The sequence below is a fragment of the Callorhinus ursinus genome, unplaced genomic scaffold (genome assembly GCF_003265705.2).
Source record: "Callorhinus ursinus isolate GAN/ISIS: 27379988/994484 unplaced genomic scaffold, GSC_fseal_2.0 scaffold46, whole genome shotgun sequence".
NCBI lineage: Eukaryota > Metazoa > Chordata > Mammalia > Carnivora > Otariidae > Callorhinus > Callorhinus ursinus.
Genome location: NW_027397108.1, coordinates 1986508 through 2006354, shown reverse-complemented (window position 1 = coordinate 2006354; position 19847 = coordinate 1986508). Strand labels below are relative to the sequence as shown.

At 44.2% G+C, this 19847-nt stretch overlaps 2 long non-coding RNA genes across 2 annotated transcripts in view; one reads left to right on the top strand and one right to left on the bottom strand.

Annotated features, from left to right (window-relative positions):
- LOC141370810 (uncharacterized) overlaps positions 1-8167 on the top strand; it is a 90748-nt gene extending 82581 nt beyond the window's left edge. Inside the window, exon 5 of the long non-coding RNA XR_012375198.1 lies at positions 8084-8167. This is a non-coding gene — a long non-coding RNA (uncharacterized lncRNA). The remainder of the gene's footprint in view (positions 1-8083) is intronic.
- Positions 6260-19847, bottom strand: part of LOC112814669 (uncharacterized) — a 40932-nt gene continuing 27344 nt past the window's right edge. The window contains exons 6-7 of the long non-coding RNA XR_003205839.2: positions 10588-10683; positions 6260-10048 (exon numbers count right to left, since the gene is read on the bottom strand). This is a non-coding gene — a long non-coding RNA (uncharacterized lncRNA). The remainder of the gene's footprint in view (positions 10049-10587; positions 10684-19847) is intronic.

The following is a 19847-nucleotide window of genomic DNA, read 5'->3' as shown; positions in this document are numbered from 1 at the left end:
AAATGTAGATTATTTTCTCTAAATTTTGTTCCTTTTAAGCTGGGCTTTTGATTGAGACTCAGCTTTTTGAGTCCTCCTATTTCTCTTAGTTGGTTTCCAATTCAGGTTGGTTGTCTGTACACGTATGAACATAAGAGTTTGCTTCCACTACTTCCAGAAATCCCATTGAAATGACTGTAGAAGAATGAAACCGTATTTGCCTAAGAATGGGAGAGGGAGGTTTCAGTGGGTCAGTGAAGGTCATGAGTAGCCAGAAGTGGTCATGAAGATGGGGTCACAGTTACCCCCATTAAAAATATTTTTATTTTGTAATAATTAGATTCATTGGAAGTTCCAAAACAAAAAACAACACAGGGAGATTCCATATAAGTTCGATGAAGGGAGTTACCCTTCACCCAGTGTTCTCCAATGGTAACATCTTGCATAATTTGCAGAATATCAAAGCCAGGAAATACACATTGGTACAATCCAGAGTTTAGTCTGATTTCAACAGTTTTATATGCACTCTGAATGTGTGTAGATGGGTACAATTTTATTGCACATGTTTACTCATATAACCACCACCACAGTCAAAATACAGAAATATTCCATCACAAAGTTCATCCAGATGCTACCCCTTATAATCACAGCCATGCTGTGCCTCCTCCTCCATCCCCAACTGCTGACAACTGCTAATCTGCCTGCTTCGGACTGGTCCCTCCTGTGGGGAAGCCTGCTTATTGAGAGGCCTCCACCCTGAGTTCCTGGTCTGTCCCCTATTTCAGGGAAGAGGTCCCAGTAGGGGAAAAACCTAATCAAAAACAAACACACAACCAAAAAAAAAAAACAACTAAAGATTCACTTCAGTGACTTATATGAACTGATGAAGCCCTGCTTTGACAAATAGAGTCAAGACCACCAGACATTTGAGGGAAATCTCAAGGGCCAAGATGAACAAATAGAACCCTTGACCCTGGAAGACAAATAATTCAAGGAACAGAAGAGAAATTTAACAAATCCTAATTGTGTCAGTGATTGTGGCCATTTAAAAGAGTGGGCAAGGGACGCCTGGGTGGCTCAGTTGGCTAAGCGGCTGCCTTCGGCCCGGGTCATGATCCCAGTGTCCTGGGATGGAGTCCCACATCGGCTCCTTGCTCAGCAGGGAGCCTGCTTCTCCCTCTCTCTCCCTCTGCTTGTGCTCTCTCTGTCAAATAAATAAAATCTTAAAAAAAAAATAAAAGAGTGGGCTACTATAAAAAAGAAGAAATGGAGAAATTAGGGTTCTTTTTAAATCAGCGGTTTCAACCTGGGGTGATTGACAGTATCTGGAGACATTTCTGGTTGTGTTGGCCGGAGACACTGGACTGTCGGCCTCCAGCAGGTAGAGAGGCCAGGGTGCTGCTAAGATACTTGAATGCATAAGGTGGTTCTCCAAGACAACCAATGTTCCATCCTAAAATGTCCGTAGTACCAAGGTTGAAAAACCTTGCTTGAAATTAAAACTATTATTGCCACAATAGTCTTAAGAAAGAAATGTTCCTTAACACCTGAAAGAAACATTATAAAGAATCTCTCAGAATGTAAAACAAAAGAGAGAAAACATGGGAGAATCGCTGACATAGATGATCAATATATGAGGGCCCAACTCTCAATGACTAGAAGTTCCCCAGAGGGAGAACAGATTCAATGGAAGCGAGGAAATAAATAGTAGAAGACAGCTTTCCAGTGTTGGGCAAAGACACTAGACCAAAGCAGGATGAAAGGAGAAAGACTCATTTTTTGGACACCGAGGTGAAAGTGGCTGTGAACATATGAGAACCTGCGTGAGGTATATGGGAACTCAGCAACGTTTGCCATTTTTAAGGCCAAAATTAGTTCCAAATAAATAAATCTAAAAAGTTTCCAGTTTGGTTTGCTGTTTTCTCTTTATTTGTCCTTGTAGATAGATCTTGATAACAGATGGTTTGGTTATGGGTCTCCTTGTATATCAGTTTAATACCATTTCCTTATTCATGCCACAGACCTACTGAGGAGTTGGTACCAAAACCCTGCCCCTTCTTGCCTAGCTCCTGCCACATTGTCATGGAAGGGAACCTCAGTGATGATCCAGGCAAAAATGTTTATTTTCTAGGGGAAGAAGCCAAATTCCACACAGTACAGGTTAATGATCCAAGGTCATGGAGTCAGAAGGTCTGATTCTCAGACAATGGGCATTCCAGACAGTACCCAAGTAAAAGCAAACCCATTGTGTGCTAGAGTTTTGTCTGAATCACATTTGTGAACTTTAATGGATAGTGCTCAAATTCATAGACTTTGATGATTTTTTTCCCCTGTGATTAATAGTCCTTTGTTTACACTTCTCAATGCCCTTGTAGTTTTCTTGAGCAGTATAGTTATTAATGCACATTACAGTTTTGTTGAGGATAGATTCTCATCTTGCATAGCACAACCTCACAAAGCAAATAGTACCATGTCTTATACTTAATTGGAATTAAATGAATGTTAATTAATTCATTCAACATAAATGAGAACCTACTGTGTACCAGATACTAATTAAGGGGGTATACAGTGGACAAGGTAGATAAATCCTTTGCCTTCATAGAGTTTATATTTTATAGGGAAATGGACAATAAGCTAATATAATTTCAGGCAATTAAAAATGCACAGAAAAAAATAAATTTGAGTGAAGGGTGATTAGCTTGTTGTTTTGGATAAGGCAGGCAGGAAAGGCTTTGCATCTAGAAATGCCATTTTCAGAAAGAAAATCTACGGTCATCTTATCACCTTTGCGCCTCCTTAACAACGAAAATTCAGAAATATATAATCACTTTTCATTACCTTATCCCTTTTAGTACTCCCTCTGGGAAAGGTAATTGGACTTTGAGAATTCCAAGACCCTTTTCAGGGCTGAAAACCTATGACAAGAGACATACTGCAGAGCAGCAGAGATTCCTATCAGAAATGTCATAAACCTCAGAGAGCTCAGGTTTTTGGGTTGAAATGATGGGTCTCATGAAAGCGTCTCTGTAAGCCATTCCTTCAGCTCCCACTGTGGTGTGGTGTGTGTGCCTGTGCATGTGTGTGCATGTGGATGTTAAGTGTGTGTCTAAGGTTGCACCTGAATGTTGACTCCCTGCCTCCCATCATTTCTGGCTCATTCTTCACCCTACAACCTTGGCTGATGAGGTCATGGAAAGAGGAGCCACGGAAAAGGAGGCAGCAAAGGGCAGCTAGGCAGGTACCCAACGCTCTCTTGGGATGCCATTGTTTTGTTTTCATGGTTTAAAAAAATGAGATGCAGGTGTTCATATCTTGCTTCTTCCTCTTCTCTTCTTATCCTGAGATGTCTTCCTTCCCAAGTGCACATTGTTACTCAGGCGATGCTCCAAGACTTAAGCCGACATCCTAGTAGAGCTTCTAGAGGACGCCAGCCCCAGATGGTATCTGAAGTGGCATGAAAAACCCCTAGAAAGAGCAGCAGAACTCTCCAGCTAGACAAGCTAACCCACAGACCCTTGAGCAAGAATGCAATGGCTGTTTTAAGCTACTAGGTTTGGGAATGGCTTGTCATACATGCAACCGTAGGTAACCAGAATAGGCTATAAACTTCACTTTTCCACTACATGAGCTGAGAAGATGGAAGTGTGTTTTGCAGTATTGTTCTGAAAACAACAACAAAAATGGTGCCAGTGCTTTGTGCTGGAAGCCAACTGGTACTGGAACACCATGGGGCAGCCTGCTAATGGGAGGATCCAGACCGCCCTTTGCTGCAAGCAAAGTGCTTTGGTGGATGTTGAAATTAAAGCCAGTTCCAGGATGGCATATCTAGAAGGTTGAGAGTCCCTGTCTGGTTTGAGGCGCACCTGGGAAGAGTTGCTGGGCAGTGCAAAATTACTGCTTCTGGTGGGGTGAGGGTGGGAGGGCAGGATACAATCCTAGACATCATAATTAGAGGATATTGTTCCGGAAATCAGTATACCCAAATAGAGGCTAAAATTAGTTGTGCATTCTTTGCTGGGCCCAGCTGCTACCAGGGCATTTGGCTCCCAGCCTTGGACACCCCCCACCTTCATTTTCATGCTTTTCCTCTCTTCAATGTTAGATTTCTTCAGTGCAAGAACGATGCATTCTTTTTGTTTCCTTGAAATCCATGTAGAATCTTTCCTTTCTTGAAGGACTCCTGAGGCTTCAAGGATGTTAGAGCATCTGTTTAACTGGGAGATGCTAGAAATATGCTCCTTTGCGCGAGAAAGTAACCATCAAATAACACATAGCCATAGTTTGAAAAAGCTATCACATGTATGATAAAGATTTTGAGGTTGATAGAAGCACAGAAGAGGTGTAGAGAGGTTTTGACTTTGCCAGAGGTCACATAGTTAGTATTAAATGGGGAGTTGGGTTTTGAGCCCACTGATTATTGGTTCCTAAGAAGAGTACTGCACATGGGGTATTGTTCTTGGGTCCTTATTAATGGTGTCTCACATTTTATCTGGGTGCAATAGATGGAGTGGTCAGAGGAGGAGGTAGATGTGGGCAGCTAATGGGCACTTTGAAGTTGAGCTTGGTTGTGGCAGAGGGCAGTCAAAGGCAGAGGGAAGAGCAAAATGGAGTCCAGATAGCCTGTGATGGCTTTGACAACGCATGAGGGGCAAGTTCAAGTATTTCCTCAAGTATTATCTTATCATGTTCTCATATCAATCTTGCAAGCCAATAAAGGAAATAGAAGTTAATCTCCCCCTTTTCCTCCCCTCTCCCCTCCACCCCACAGTGCGTGTGTGTGTGTGCGCCTACGCACCTTCATTACCTTTATTCACATATATGTAAGACATTTTTCCTCATGTATACAGCATATATGTTGGTGCCTTGTCCAGCTCTCCTTTATGAGACCAGTGTATACATCCCCTGACTGCTGGAAAGTTGGCTGCTAAGGGTTCATGGCTGACCTCCTTCTCCAAAAAATTATCATCACCCGAGAATAGCCTCTTCACCTAGGAGAAATCATTCCCTCCACCCTGGGGACATCTCAGTGCCTAATACGGAGGGAAAAAGCAAGGAAAAGACTGACGTTCTTGTCTTAAGGTGGAGATTACTCTAAGATAAAACATCTCTAATGCTCCTGGTCTGTTTATTCTTCTCTCATGAGTCAGGCTAAGGCTAGACTTTATCTGAGATCATATCCTCGTTCAGCACTTTCTCCCTTTCTCTCTTGTTTCACCGACCTTAGAGGTTTGTCTCAGAGAGCATTCCCTCAGTCACATGTATCTGAATCCCTGTCTCAGGCTCTGCTTCCAGAGAACCTGACCTGTACATACACACATACACTCACACACGCACACATATGCACATACATGCATATGTACATACAATGACTTTATTTTGCAGATAACGAAATTGAGGCTGCTGAAGGTAAAAAAAAAAAAAAAAGGCTTGGCCAAGTTCACATGAGATGCATTAATGTCAAAACTATGACCAGAAACCTTCTATTCCGAATGCAAATCTTGCCTTTGTTCCAAACTAGGTTGGCTGTAGCCTATAATAGTCCTTCATTAATTCCTTGGCTTTTTTGGAATTGATCATACATGGAGGAACCTGTAATTTCCTTCTGTCAATCCTGCAAGGTCAGTTCTAAGTAATCTCATCCTGGTTGACTTCAATGAGGACAGGAATATGGGTAACTTAACTAGAAGGTGGGTCACAATTTTCAACAGGTTTGGCTCTGCAGAGTGAAGTGAGAAATGTGTGGCGCGGAGATGCTATCGCTCTCCGGGGTCAAACATCTCTCAACCCGCAACGCATGGAAATTGTGGAATGGGGCTGTTGGAAATTTTACACATTCATAAATATTGATAGGCTGACAAAGAATTTTAATTTTGAGATGTCTGACTCTGATTATTTCTGAAACATAAACACCTTTTAATTCTCCCCTTAGGCCAAAGATCAAGCTTTGGCTGTCGTCTTTTAGATAAGGCATCTGACTCTTCGATGTAATCCAGATTTGTACACATTTCTGCCCAGGGAAGCTAACCATTCAGCTGTCAAAGGAATGAGAAAGCTGGCTCTTGCCTGGGACCTCCTTGTTTATTTTGCTGTGTTATCCTCCATAGGTTTTGCCCAGGAATCTCCCACCTTGGGTGGGGGTAGGTAGGGTTCTCTTGAGTAACCCTTTCCTTTCCTTTCTGTTTTCAGATGAATTCTGATCCTCATTTTAATAGTTTTTTTTGAAGATTTTATTCATTTATTAGAGAGAGAGAGAGAGGGAGGGAGTGCACAAGTCGGGGGAAGGGCAGAGGGAGAGGGAGAAGCGGACTTCCCTCTGAGCAGGGAGCCCTCGAACATAGGGCTCGATCCCAGGACTCGGAGATCATGACCTGAGCTGAAGGCCGCTGCTTAACTGACTGAGCCACCTGGCGCCCCATCAATTTAATGTTTTTTAATGAAAAAACAATTATTATGGTATGGCAAGAACACTTCACATATAAGATCTGGGCAGATTTTTAAGTGCACTATACAATATTACTGACCAGACAATACAGTGTTACTAACTATACCCGCAGTGTTGGGCAGTAGGTCTCTAGAACTTGTTCATCTTGCATTACTGAAGCTTTAAATGCCATTTGTTTTTTGTGTGTTCGACTGTTTTTAAATGCCTCACATAAGTGGACTCAAAAATATTATCAAAAACAAACAAAAGCTGTGTTGGCGAGGGTGTAGAGACATCGGAGCCCTGGCGCACTGTTGGTGGGAATGCAAAATGGTGCAGCTGTCAGGGAAAACGGTATGGAGGTTCCTCAAAAAATCTTAAAAAGAGGCTTTTGCTTTTCAAACACAACATTTGAGCAGCTTCTCACTGCGTTTGCGATGTAATCCAAACTAAGAGCTATGGTCGGTACCATCCTACCGCCTCATCTCGCCTCCTTTTCTCATCTCTCATTCTTGTTCACGACTCCGGCCACAGCGGTATTTGTTCCACTAACGCTTTCTCGGTCTCCTGTGCGGGGTCTTTGCTCCTGCTGCCCCGTCCTCTCGGGGTGCCCTTCCCCCACAAATGCTCTCGCTCTTAATGGATAGCTCATCCCCTCACAGAAGCCTTTCCTGACATCACTGTTAATTCATGGAAGAGTGCTCTACTTTATATTGTCCTTCAGGAGTTTTATCAGAAAATGCAAATATTCATCTGCTTCTTGTTGAAAGTAAGGACCGTATCTGTCTTGGTCGCATCCTCTGCTACCCCTGTCCTGCTTGCTTTTGGGTTATTTGAACATTTAAAAAATTACCTATTTTTTTTTTTACTCTTCTTAAATTTTATATCTCTGTAAAGTTTTTAAGTAGTTGCTTTAGGGGATAGCTAGCTAGCTATAGCTTTCCACTATCTACTGAAAATCAGCAGCCTACCATTTCCAGTGGAATGTAAACACCTTCCCACGGTTTGCATCATATACGTCTGTACATTACACCCCATGCAGCTCTGTTCGCCCCCTCCCCAGCTTTAGGTCACCATTGCCTCCTATGGTACACCTTTATATATTGAAAACACCGTTAGACAATGTTTTAATTTTCTTTTAACCTTCAAATGTATTTTAAGGGATTCAAGACAAGAATGGTCTATTAAGTTTTTCTTTCCTTTGCTTGTTCTTCATTATTGTTGTTCCAGATTTCTATCTGGTATTATTTCTCTTTCTGAAGAATTTCTTTTTGTTAGAGCAGATCTGTTCTAAATGATTTCTTTTAGTTTTGTTTTGCTTTTCCTCATCTGAGAATGTCTTCATATCACTTTTATTTCTGAAAGATATTTTCGCTGGATAGAGAATTTGCATCGACAGTTAATTTATTTCAAAACCTTAAAAATATTGTGCCATTTCCTTATGGCCCCATAGTCTCTAATGAGGAATCTGTAGTCATTTCAATTGCTGCCCTTTCATAGGTAATGAGTTTATTATTTTTCTCTACTTCTTAACTTTTTGGAGTTTACTCAGGTATGTCTTTCACCAAATTTGGGAAGTTTTCAACTATTTTTCTTTCCCAAAAAATTTCAGTACCATACTCTTTCTCCTGTTTCTGTGATTCTGGTCACCTGAATGTTAACATTTTTCTCCTTATCACATAGGTCCCTGAGGCTATGTTCGATCTTTATCTCCATGCTCAGATTGAATAATTTCCATCGGTCCATCTTCAAGTTCGTGGACTGTCTTCTGTCACCTTCATTCCGCCTTTAAGTTCACACAGTAAGTTTTTACTACAGTTGTTTTTCAGTCCTAAAATTATTTGATTCTTCTTTATATCTTCCACTTCTTTGATGAGAATACCTGTATTTCCTTTGGCTTCAAAGTGTTTATAGGCAGTATAAACTGCTTATAGCAAATGCTCAAGCATTTTATACTAGCTTCTAAAAGGTCTTTGTCAGATAATCTCAACGTCTCTGTCACCACTGTGTTGGGGTCTGGCAATTGTCTTTGCTCATTTGAGTGCATTTCTCCCCTCGTCGCCGTATGCCGAGTAATTTTGGATTGTATCCCGAACCTTTCTAATGTTATTTTAAGAGCCTCTGGGTATTTCTAAAATCCTTGGAGAATGTTGATGTTTCAGTATGTTTTTAGCCGTTGACCTGTTAGTGGTCAAACCCCAAGTTCTATGGGCTGTGATTCTCAGGTTCTTCCGTGTTCCAAAGCTTTCCAGTGTTCCGCCGATCTGTCCCGCATGTGCTCCACCTAGTGGCGGGTCTGGGTCCTGGACGGTGGTTTGTTCATTGATGGGTAGGTTTGCTATGCTGAATGGGATCAGATCCAAGCATGCACTGTAAGGGGGCTGAGTCCAAGGGTTCATAAACACATTTATGGGTCTTTTTCTTGAGTTCCTCCGTCCTTGTGATCTCTACAATGTTTTTTTGGTTCTCTGGGGGCGCCTCCCTTTGGTCGTCTGACTAGAAAACGGGATTAGTCATTTCGGTCAGCTGTGTCTGGACCATGGTGGGAGGACAGAGAGAGAAAAATGAAGGTCGCTCCTCACCCTCTTGGGACTGCACCTCCACCAAACTGACAGAAACGTGCCTCTCCCTTAGTCTTGACTCCCGTGGGCTCCCGTGACGGGTCGCTGCCATCGCCCTTACAAAATTGATTGGGGGTGTGAGAAAACAGAGCAGTGAAGAAGAAAACAAAGTGGGACATTCCCGTACTCTCTTCTGGAGTTAGAAGTTCCCTGTTGAGGCCCTCAGGCTGGAAGGAGGTGACTTCTCTTGCAGCTTGTTCTGCTCCGCCCTGGTGTCTACTGCCAGGTGTAGAGTGTGCCGTTCAAGCCAAGGTCGGCCGGGGTGGGGGGCGGGGCGGGCCGTGGAAGACCCACCGCTGGCTCAGTGGTGTTTCAAATTCTGATCTTCTTCCCCGATCTGTGTGCCACTGTTTGCTTTTCCGAGTCCTCAAATTGCTGCTTCTGGAATTCCGTCTGTGTTGTATTGCTATATGCTGTGGGAGAGGCCGGGTGGGGGGGTGTATTTCTTCCCTGTTCCCTGGAACCAGAACTCCTTAATTGTTAATTTAAGCAGCATACATAACCTCTTCGTATTATTGCTATTCATCAATCCAAACAGCTGCCCGATTTTGTTCTTGGGGAGCAAGAGGAAATGGAGTATAGCAAAAGACCTGTGTACTTGGAAGCTGTGAGTTCTAAGTTCTCACCCTAGAGCTGCTATGGGATGGTCATGTAATCCTAGACAAGGGGATATCTTTGGATCATTGTGTCAACCATGAACATTGTACTCTTCTCTGCCCAACTTGCCCCCCACCCAGGGTCATCGTGATGGTCAGATAAGATAATGGAGGTGATAATACTTGGAAGTACAAACGGTATGCAGAGAGAATGGAGTTTCCTCCCGTGACCCATGGAAAGTGATGAGGGCAGTGTTCTTGGGCCAGGGGGGCAACAGGCACCTCTGCAGGGGCTGGGGCCAGCAGCGGGTCTGTGCTATCGACCTGCCTCCCCAGGACACTCTCTTCCACTTGTGTACTCTCTATAACATCATTCCCAGGGCTTGAACTTGTATTCTCGCTCACATTTCTGGGGGGCATAAACAGTGCTGCTGGTGATCAAAAGAAACCAGAATTCAGAGATGGGGAAGGATATAGTATAATGAAGAGATAAGAATTCTATCCAAGTGGCATACTTCTGAATGGATCAGCACTAGTCTTCGAGGACATACAAAACTCTAAGAGCTTAGTATTAAGAAATTATTATTATTAATAATTTATTTTTAATATTATAAATTATATTAATTTATATTTATATTATATAATATATTAAAATTAATTTATATATTATATATAACTTAATATATAATATAAATATTATAACTTATAAATTATATTTATAATTATATATTAATAAATTATAAATTAATATTAAGAAAAGGGCTAGCTTTCCTAATTTTCAGTGTACATTATTGGGAATATCTCCAAAGTATCCTTTGAATTATTAATACTAAATGGAAATCAACTGTAATAAAAAAAGGTCGGGGAGTAACTATGTGAGGTATGGTGTATACACATCATAGAATGTGATATTATGAAATCTTAATTAAAATCGTCACCTCACGTTGAATTTTTAAGAGCATGGATGTACCTGTCAGCTCTTCTCCTAGGGCGTACAAGTTTTTTTCCAATCACCACAGAATGTTGTGTTTGAGGGTGCTGACCTCGAAAATTGTTTAAAAGAAATCTGGAAGAAAACAATTCTGTTTTCACAAAGTGAATACTACTTGTCTTTCCCCATTCATATATGACATCAGTAAGGAAAATAAATTCACGACATGCCCATGTTCAGCATTCTGAAGCTTGGACTAGATCGTGATGTTGGCTGTTTCTTGTTCTGCTATTTGTGTAACAGTTACTCTGGATGAAAGTGTTATTTATTTCGGAACTTACTTCTGATCTTTGACACAGTTTTCCTTTTTTCCTCAAGCATCCACGCTAGGGAAATGGTCATCACTGAGTATAGTCAATAATAATAACCATAATTATAATAGTTAATAAACAACCACTGCTCTTTGTTGAAAGCTCAAAGTATGATAAACACTGTGCTAAATGCTCCTTGGAAGGGATGGCCAAGTGCAGACCCAGCGTCACGGAAAAAACTGTTCCAATTTTTGCATAGAATGGGGAATGCAGTTCTTCCCCCAACACACCCCATCACACCTAGAACTCTTCTAGAAGTACACAGTCTGACAGGACTTGAAGCTCATGGCAGAAGGCAGCATTTCATTTTCATTGCTCACTGAAGTTTTCAGTGAAAATTAAAGATTAATGAGGCAAGTGTCTACAAGTCAATAAGAAGAAAAGGCCAGGACTCTGAAACATTGGTAAACAGTATAAAGCTTTGTAGTGCACAAATGTCCACAGACAGGGAAAGCTAATACCAAAGCAATAAAAACCACGGGCTAGCCTTTCATGGCGTGAATGGTGCTGAACTCCCAGCGTTTGATGAATGACTACCTCGTGCCAGGGGGTCACTGGGGAGTGACGGGGGCTTTCATGTGGTCGGGACAGCTGTGGGCAATCTTCGAGTATGGATTACCCTGAGGAGAGAAACATCTACGTGTGCAGGCAGCACAACGTTCATAGGGGGAGTTAGAAAAGAGATAAACATCAAGAACCAGTGTACATGCTGGATGAAGTCTTTGTGGGATTTTCAGCTTGATGGCATCAGCTCCTTGGCTTTTGATGGCTGCTCAGAGTGAGATCATTTTGTGTCTGATCTGATACTTACATGAGGGTAATTAGGTTTCACTGTACATTATTCCTGTCCTCTTCATAAGTCATCTGAGATGCGCCCTTTGGCTGCCTCATCCCTTTACTAAGAGGCTCAGAGAAGCTCAGTCATTTGTCCAAGGTGGCAGAGCTGGTAAGTGGCTAAGCTGAGACTTGAACTCAGGTCTGTCTGATTCCAAAGCTTGCATTGCCATGCAATTGAAAGTGAGTCCTAGCTTTAGATGAATATAAAGCTTATTGCTTTCTCATATAAGAGTATTGCCCTTTTTGTCAGGGGAGCGGGGGGGGGTGGGCTGTGGGTGTAGGGCAGGGTGTGTCTCTTGACTCTCAAATCCAAAAAGGGCCACATATTAACCTCTATTTCCCTTCTACTTTTGGCTTAGTATCCCCAGTTGGATCAGAAATCAATGGAATGAGTTTCCCTTCATTGTTTTCGAGAAGGAAATGCCTGTTGAACTTTGACAACAGTATTCATGGTTGCCAGAGGCCCTCAATTTATTATTCCTCTCTCAGGAGTCCTCTATAAGTTTCCTTTGAAGAGAGTCTCCTCATCAATATTAATAATCCCTTGATGCTGTGCACATTTGTGTTGGTCAGAATGCCTTTGTGCATATGAGCTCATTTCCCCCTGAAATTTTTATGGGAACTGTCCACACATTAAGCACCGTGTTAAGTGTAGGGACTATCAAGAGTTGCCCCCCGCAACTTGGTTTTATGCGGTAGACCAGATACTGTCTCCATTTTATATACAATTCTGTGCCTCAGCGTAACCTTCTGTCCCCGCCTTTCACAGCTTCTGTGTCCTCGTTTCTCACCTATCAAGGTGCTCACGGGTACAGGCCCTGAAACATGACTTGCTCATTTTTATCTCCCAGCTTTGGCTGATGCTCCATCTCTTCTTGATCTACTTTGCTGCCGCTCTTCTATTTCTTCCAATCCAAGGTGCCGGCTCCTCTCCTCCATGGCAGTTCCTTGAGAACTGGAGGACCGCTTCCTGCTCTACACGTTAGTGTGCTTGTGGCTGCCATCTTCTATTTGGTACTGGGAGGATAAGGCTGTTTGATACTACCGTGCGTTTCCTAATGTCCCTGCGGTTGGTTTCATGGCATATCTAAATTATGGAAAGGAAAAGACCATTGATGGGCACTGTAAATAAATACATTAAAATATGATTCAACATGGACGATATTTGTTGGAAAGAACACTTGGAATAATGCAGAGACCTGTGCCAGATTTAACACCAAAATACGTATTGTTTAGCCAGCAATATATTGCTGTACGCATGAAAAACTTTTAAAACCTCGATTGCCGATATCTAAACATTGGGAGATTTGACAGAGGAGGCTGGACCTCTGGCTTCACTTGAAAAATCAGAAGTTCTGACAACACTTGGCTTATTTTTTGGGTCATGACCATCAGCTGAGGTTGAGAAGCGAGTGCCTCTTACATGTGAGCCTTGGATTTCCCATCCCCCCATGGCCCCCCCTGTGGCCCGTCCATCACTTCCTGGCTTATGGAGGTTGATGAGAATGAGTTTGCCATTCACCATCTAGTCATCCTGATGACTTCTTACAGTGTTAAAATGAAGGTGATGTGTTTCCTGTTAACTCTGACTCTGTCTAAAGGAAAAAGAAAAATAGCCTGAAAGGGCTATGTGTTTGAAGAAAAATGAGAGGGAGCATTATTATTATTACCGTCATTATTATTTTGGCAGAGTGGAAAACAGAACTGTGGGTTTCACAGACAAAGACACTGTTCATGTAGAAGCCGAAACAAAACAAACCCAAGTTGCCATTAGGGAATAAGGCTGTCTCACTCCGCTCTTTGCCAGGTGGCCCTGGCAGGCTTTTATGGAGGAGGAGGAAAGGCCTGAGGGTGGGCCGGGCCCAGCTCCTGGCCTGGCCAGGTTACTGGGGTGTGACCTTGAGTAGGTTGGTTTGATCCCACACTTCTTCTCCACGAAACTGGAATGATGCCTACAGAGGGGTGCTGTATAGACCTGCAGCGTGGTGCGTGAGGACAGATTTGTGTCTGTTCCAGGCAGCCTTATGCTATGACAGTGTGTTGGCTGTACCTGCCTGGGGCTTACCAGACGCTCAGTGAATGGAGGTATGCCATGGACGAAGCACCTAGCACAAAACCTGGCTCACAGAAGGCCATCACCAAATTTTAACCTGTTGCTAAGGAATGAATCATGTTTGCCGTGGAAGGCAAAGACTGCTCTCTTCCTAGTACCTAGGCCTGCTTCACAGCCGGCAATGGCTGCTCGTTTGTGGGACGAATAGTTAATGTCTAGGAATCTGTCATTCGGCAACTATAAAGAGCGTGGCAGCAACTACACCAGGCTGCCATTTTGGTTTGGCTACTTTTTTTTCCTCCCTGGGATGAGAGGGTTGCTGCCATGTGCCATGTGGTATCGGTCTACTTTATTTCCCTTTTTATGGTTCTGGGAGATGGTTAATGGAGGGTGGTATCTTCTCAAGAATATTTGTTTCCCTTTTTGAGGGCCTTTCTCATGTTCCCAGCTGGTACACCTTAGGAATAACCTGCCAGCGGGCCGAGGTGCTCTAGGTAACGCAGTAGCTCTCACGGGCATCTCTAGTAACGGAGGCTCCGAGTGGACAGGTCAACCCACAGAGTCACGGGGCTTATCATTAAATCCGAGCACCAGTCTTGGTTAGTCCTGGGGCACAGGACTCGAGCAACACATCCAGGCCAGCCATGACTTAGACATCTTGGCTTTACTTCGGGTGTCTTTTCTTACTTGACATTGGTAAGTGGGCTTTGAAATAAAGCTTCCATGACCGTGTTTGTGAAGGAGAGAAGAATGAGTCAAGACCCACCTCAATGGCTCATGCTTCTCATGCTAAGCATGTATCCACTTCTGTAACTCGCAGATGCTTGTCACTAACCTTTCCAACTCTCTCACGTTCCTCGTGTGCTTTGACTTTGGTCTTCGGAGTTTGAGACCCAATGGAGGCCATGCGGATGAGGCCTGTGGAGTGCCCGGCTTTGTGTTAGGGATGTTCGTAAACGCTGACTTGTTGATTCACACAAGTTAGTTTAGTCCCTGGTGTATAATGGCTCCTGATAACTCATCCCAAACAACTTGGGGTTCTCTCTTGTGCTACGGTTGCAAGTTAGTTTTATTATCTCCCGGGAGAATGTATTCCAGACTCTCAGGGACTGTGATGCTGGGCTCACTGGAACATTTAATCTCTTAAAGATGAGTGGTTTTGTTGTTGCTGTTCTTTTGTTTTGTACATCCTTTCCGGAGTAGGTGGTAATTGTGGTGGTGGTGGTGGTTTGTGCAGTTTGTGTGGTCAGGGATATCTATGAGGCATTAATCGAATATTTGCCATGAATTTTGTACCATGCAAGGCTTCCTGGGGGCAGGGAAAAATGGTGATGTGGACACATAGTAGGTAGTCAATAAATACTTGTTAAATAAGTCTTTAGTTTCTGTTCTTTGACTGGACTGATAGATATTTTTAAATAATGTGCTTTATAAAAGTTGTAACAACGATGCATGTTCCTTGTGGATCACGTGGCATATCTAAAAATGTAATCACTTATTCGATCAACAACTATGAATTGAACACTTACTACGTTCCGGGCTGTGTGCCGGGCACCAGGGATCTAACACGGAACAATGAACACAATCTCTTGTGGAGTTTATATCCTTATGGGGAGAAACCCAAAATGATCCTAAGTAAGAATTGTATCTTTTTGTCCCCTTCTCTTAGCCTAAGTGCCACGAAAGAAAACCAGAATAAAAACAAGTGATCGAAATAGACCATGACGTCACCCCCACGCCCCCCTCAAGTAACTGCTGCTAGTATTTTGGTGCATTTCCATTTGGTAATCTGTGCCTGCATTTTGTGCGAGGGAACATACAGTAACATCTGGATTCCATTTTGTTTCATTTTATCTCAATTAATGACCCATGTTAGGTTGTCGAACAAGGTAGATGTGCGAGCACCAGCCCGCGTCTTCAGGCTTTTCGAGATTACAGGAGGCAACGTTTCCAGTGAAACGGAGGCACTTTGGCCCCCTCTACCTCCCCTCATTCCTCGAGCCCACTATCCCAGAAGAAAGCCTGGCCTGGGCCCAGCGCACCTGGGACAGGCAACCTGGGGCAGCGGGGGCCGAGCCCGGCTGCGCAAACACACCCTCCCCCACCATCCTGATCTCCAGACTGTGGGCCTGCCATGGCTGTTTTCAGCTGAAATCGCATGAAAAATGAGTTCTTGTGGTGTTTTCAATATAAATAGTGGAGATGCCACAGGAATTTGAGCACTCAAGGGATGTGCTTTCTTACAGGGCTTTATACGTCCTGAGAAGACCCTGGAGTCCTGCCTCCGCACCAGCCCTTACCCCTTGGAGGGGGGGAGTGGCTGACAGTGTCCACGGGCTGGGAGTGTCCCCCACCAGGGGAGGGATCCGTCTAGCGCCGCCAGCCCAGAGCTCGCCGGGCTGCCCAGGCTGAGACCGTGAGCTCCGGAGCGACAGACTTTTTCTGTAAAGAGCCAGATAGTAAATGCTTTAGGCTTTGTGGACCTTATGGTCGCTGTCCTACTACTGGGCTCTGCTGTCCTAGCATGGAGGTGGCCCCAGACACTATGCCAGCGAATGGGCATGTTTGTGTTCCAGCAAAACTTCATTTATATATTAAAAAAAAAAAAAAAAAAAAACAACGTACCAGATTGAGCCTGTGTGCCAGTTGGCTGTCACCTGCTCTGAGCCAAAGAGCCCAGGATCCCCCCTGGGCTTCCTGCTGGGATGGTAGGTGCACGTTCCAGCTTGCTCATTGGTTCAGTGGGGTCCATGAGAGCACTCACATGTGGTTCCTATGAGTCTCCGCGGAACAGCGTAAGGAGGGCCCCAGATCCCCATCCAGTCTGCCCCATGAGAGGTTCCTGAGCAGTCCTTGCTACCGCCCGTCTCTGTCTTTCCGGGCTGCTCTGGCTTCTGGGCGCATTACTTCTTCCGTTTGCTGGAAATTTCACTCATTCTCCTCTTTCAGGATGCAAGTCTTCTCACTCCTACATGTGTGAGTCTTACTAAGAGTAAAGGCCAGTTGGTCCCCAAACTCTTCCTTGATTTCTTTTCTGCAGGTTGTTCACTCACATCTGTATCCTCCCTTTCCCGGCACCTAATGTGTGCTTCTGAATGGTCCTTGTTCCTTTTCTGTGCTGATCAGTTCAGTCGTCAGACATAGGATGTAGACTGTCCATTTTCCATCCAACTCAAGGTACGGTCGGCACGTGTCTTAATTAACTCTTGAAGACCAAAGGCCCTCTGAGGTCAGGGTCTGTCCTGGTTCCCCAGAACCTTGCATTTGGCTTGGCATAAAACACATCCTCGATAATGTGTTCTATAACGAGTGGAAGTCATTTAAATCCTGTTTCTGACTCGACTTTCCGGTCCTAACTATTTTTGCCCGGGAGCCTGGCACACAGTAGACATCAAATTAACGCATGGTGGTTGAGTTCTACCTCCATCTCATTTACTCAGCCTGTAGTAGCGTTTCTTTGCTTGTGGAACCTGGTTGCCAAAAGAGTCCTTTACCTTTCACCTTGATGCTGATGGAAAGGCTGGACTTCTGGTTCGGAAGGGGGTTCTAACCCTGGGACAGCAGGACCCTGGGGTGCATGGAAGGTGTGGATGGTGGCCCATGAAACCAGAAGGGATGTTGATCCCTCCTGCCTCCGCATTCTCAATTATTCACATTTCCCAGGCAGGACATCAGACTCCTGCGATCAGACTTGACTGCTCCGTTTCCCCTCCAGCTGACCTGAGAGCTTTTATGGATCTCAGAAAACGGCACCACACTTGGAGTCAGTGAGCCTTGGGTCTGAGTCCCGGCTGTGTGGTTCGACAAGATTACTCTATCAACAGCAAGGGTTTTGGTCTCCCCCTTCCGTGGTATGGGGGGAATAAAAACACCTGTCTTACATAGGTCTGTTGTAAAAAAAACCAAAACCAAAACAACCAACCAGCCAAAAACCCACACAAATAGAAGTGAGTTAACACAGGTAAAATGCAGTGACTGGCATAGACGAGGAGATCAATAAATGTGTGCCATTTTCCTTTTCTTTGTCTTCTTCACTGGGGTTTGAATTATTCCCAATCCTCCCCCTTGTGGACCTGCTTTGGGAGACACTGGCTTTATAGGAGAAGAAATAAATGTTGGGTGAACCTCTAGTCCAGGGGTTCTCGACCTTGGCACTGTCGACGTTGGGTCCAGGTTATTCTTTGCTGTGGGGGCTGCCCTGTATATTGTAGGATATTTAGCAGCCCCCATGGCCTGACCCAGTAGATGGCTGTAGCATCCAGCCCCCCACTGGTGACAACAAAATCTTGTGCAGATTGCCAGGGGTTCCCTGAGGGTACAGCTGTCCCCTTTGAGAACTACTGGACTAATGAACCAAGGTCCCTAGCCTGGTGTGGGGGACAGAGGAGCTCGGAATGGGAGGGGCCCCTGGAAGGGGACCTCCTTGCTCCTTCCCAAGAGAAGTGCCCTCTATGGGGGTCTAAGTGCTGAAGAGGACAGAGGGCAGAGAGAAACAAGACCTTCAGACTCAAGGTCTAAAAAGCCAACAGGTGCTTTGTTTCTGGTCCCCGTGAGGGCAGTTGCCACCTACCTAACCGGGAGCTCGGGAGCAGTGACTGGGCATTACTGTCCCCCCCCCCGCCCCCCGGTGGCCTCGCTCCCCGTGGTACACCTTACTGGTGTCCTGCTTGTGCTTTTGTCCCCACCAATCCATTCTCCACATCGTGGCCAGAGTGATTATCTTAGCAGGCAGGTCTGATCATGTTTCTCCTTCAAAAGCTTCCAAGGGCTACCCTACTAGGAATAAAACTGAAACTCCCGACCCGGGCCCATGAGGCCTCATGTGATCTCTGCCTCCTCTCCAGCCTTGCCTCTTTCATGCTCTGCCCTGGGTTTCCACAGCCAGCTCATAGGGCTTCTTTCTTTCCCGTGATCCACCAAACGCTTTCTGCCTCAGGGCCTTTGCTCTTGCTGTTCCCTCTGTCTGCCTTTTTAGACACATGAGTCCTTTATCCTTTCAGCTCTCAGCTTAAATGTCTGTTCTTCAGGAAGAACATTCTATTCTAAACTCCCTGATCCCCAATAGGCATAGCACCGTGAGTTTTTTTTCTTTTATAGCACTTACCATGTGCTAGAATTATTTGGTTTGCTTAAGTTTCTGTTTCTTCCACAGGACAGACAAGTTCTGGGGCTTCATGAAGCTTCCAGTCTCATTGGTTTCTGAATCCCTCACACTTATTCCAGTGCCTAACACAAAATAGCTAAGTGACCCGTGTTTGCTGGATGAATGAATGAGTTTCACTTCCCTGATTTCACGATGTTATCAAAATAACTCCCAAAACTCGGAGACTTTGGGCAACGTAGCCATTTTTCTGGTCAAAATTATAGGCTCACCAAACATGTTTCAGCTTACCAGATTGATGAAAACATACATTTACTTGGTCCGGGGAGGTCTAGTAAGGTTATTCTCTGCCAGCATTTGGAGTAGAATCAGATCTGTTCTTTTTATGTGTGTGTGTGTGTGTGTGTGTGTGTGTGTGTGCAAGTGTGTGTGATTGTTTTTTCTCTTAATTTCTAAACAAGCTCTGAACTTTCACTGTAGTTATAAAAGTAAAAACTAATAGTAACATGGATACTACTACTACTTGTAATAATAATAATGATACTTAATATGTGAATAGTGCTTTCCGCTGAGAGGAATTCTGGGGTAATGGCTAAAGACCACTGCCATTAGAATCTGGGCCTCCCCTCCAGAACTATTGGATCAGAAACTGAGATGAAGCCTGGGAATGGTCACTTGTAACCAGCCTCCCAAGAGATTCTGATGCCCCTACCCCCCAAAGCTTTAGGATCCCTGCCCCATTGGAGAGGGCATATGCTTCGGGTTTACAGCTGAGTTTTGGGCCCATCCAACCCCAGCCCCAAAGCTTGCTAGATGTGTGATGTAGAAAGTTACGCTGAGCTGCCTCCATAAAAGAGGTTCAACAATATCGGCCTCCCTGGACAATCATAAGGACAAAATACAATTTTTTTTGGAGCACACACTGTCAGGCACTTTG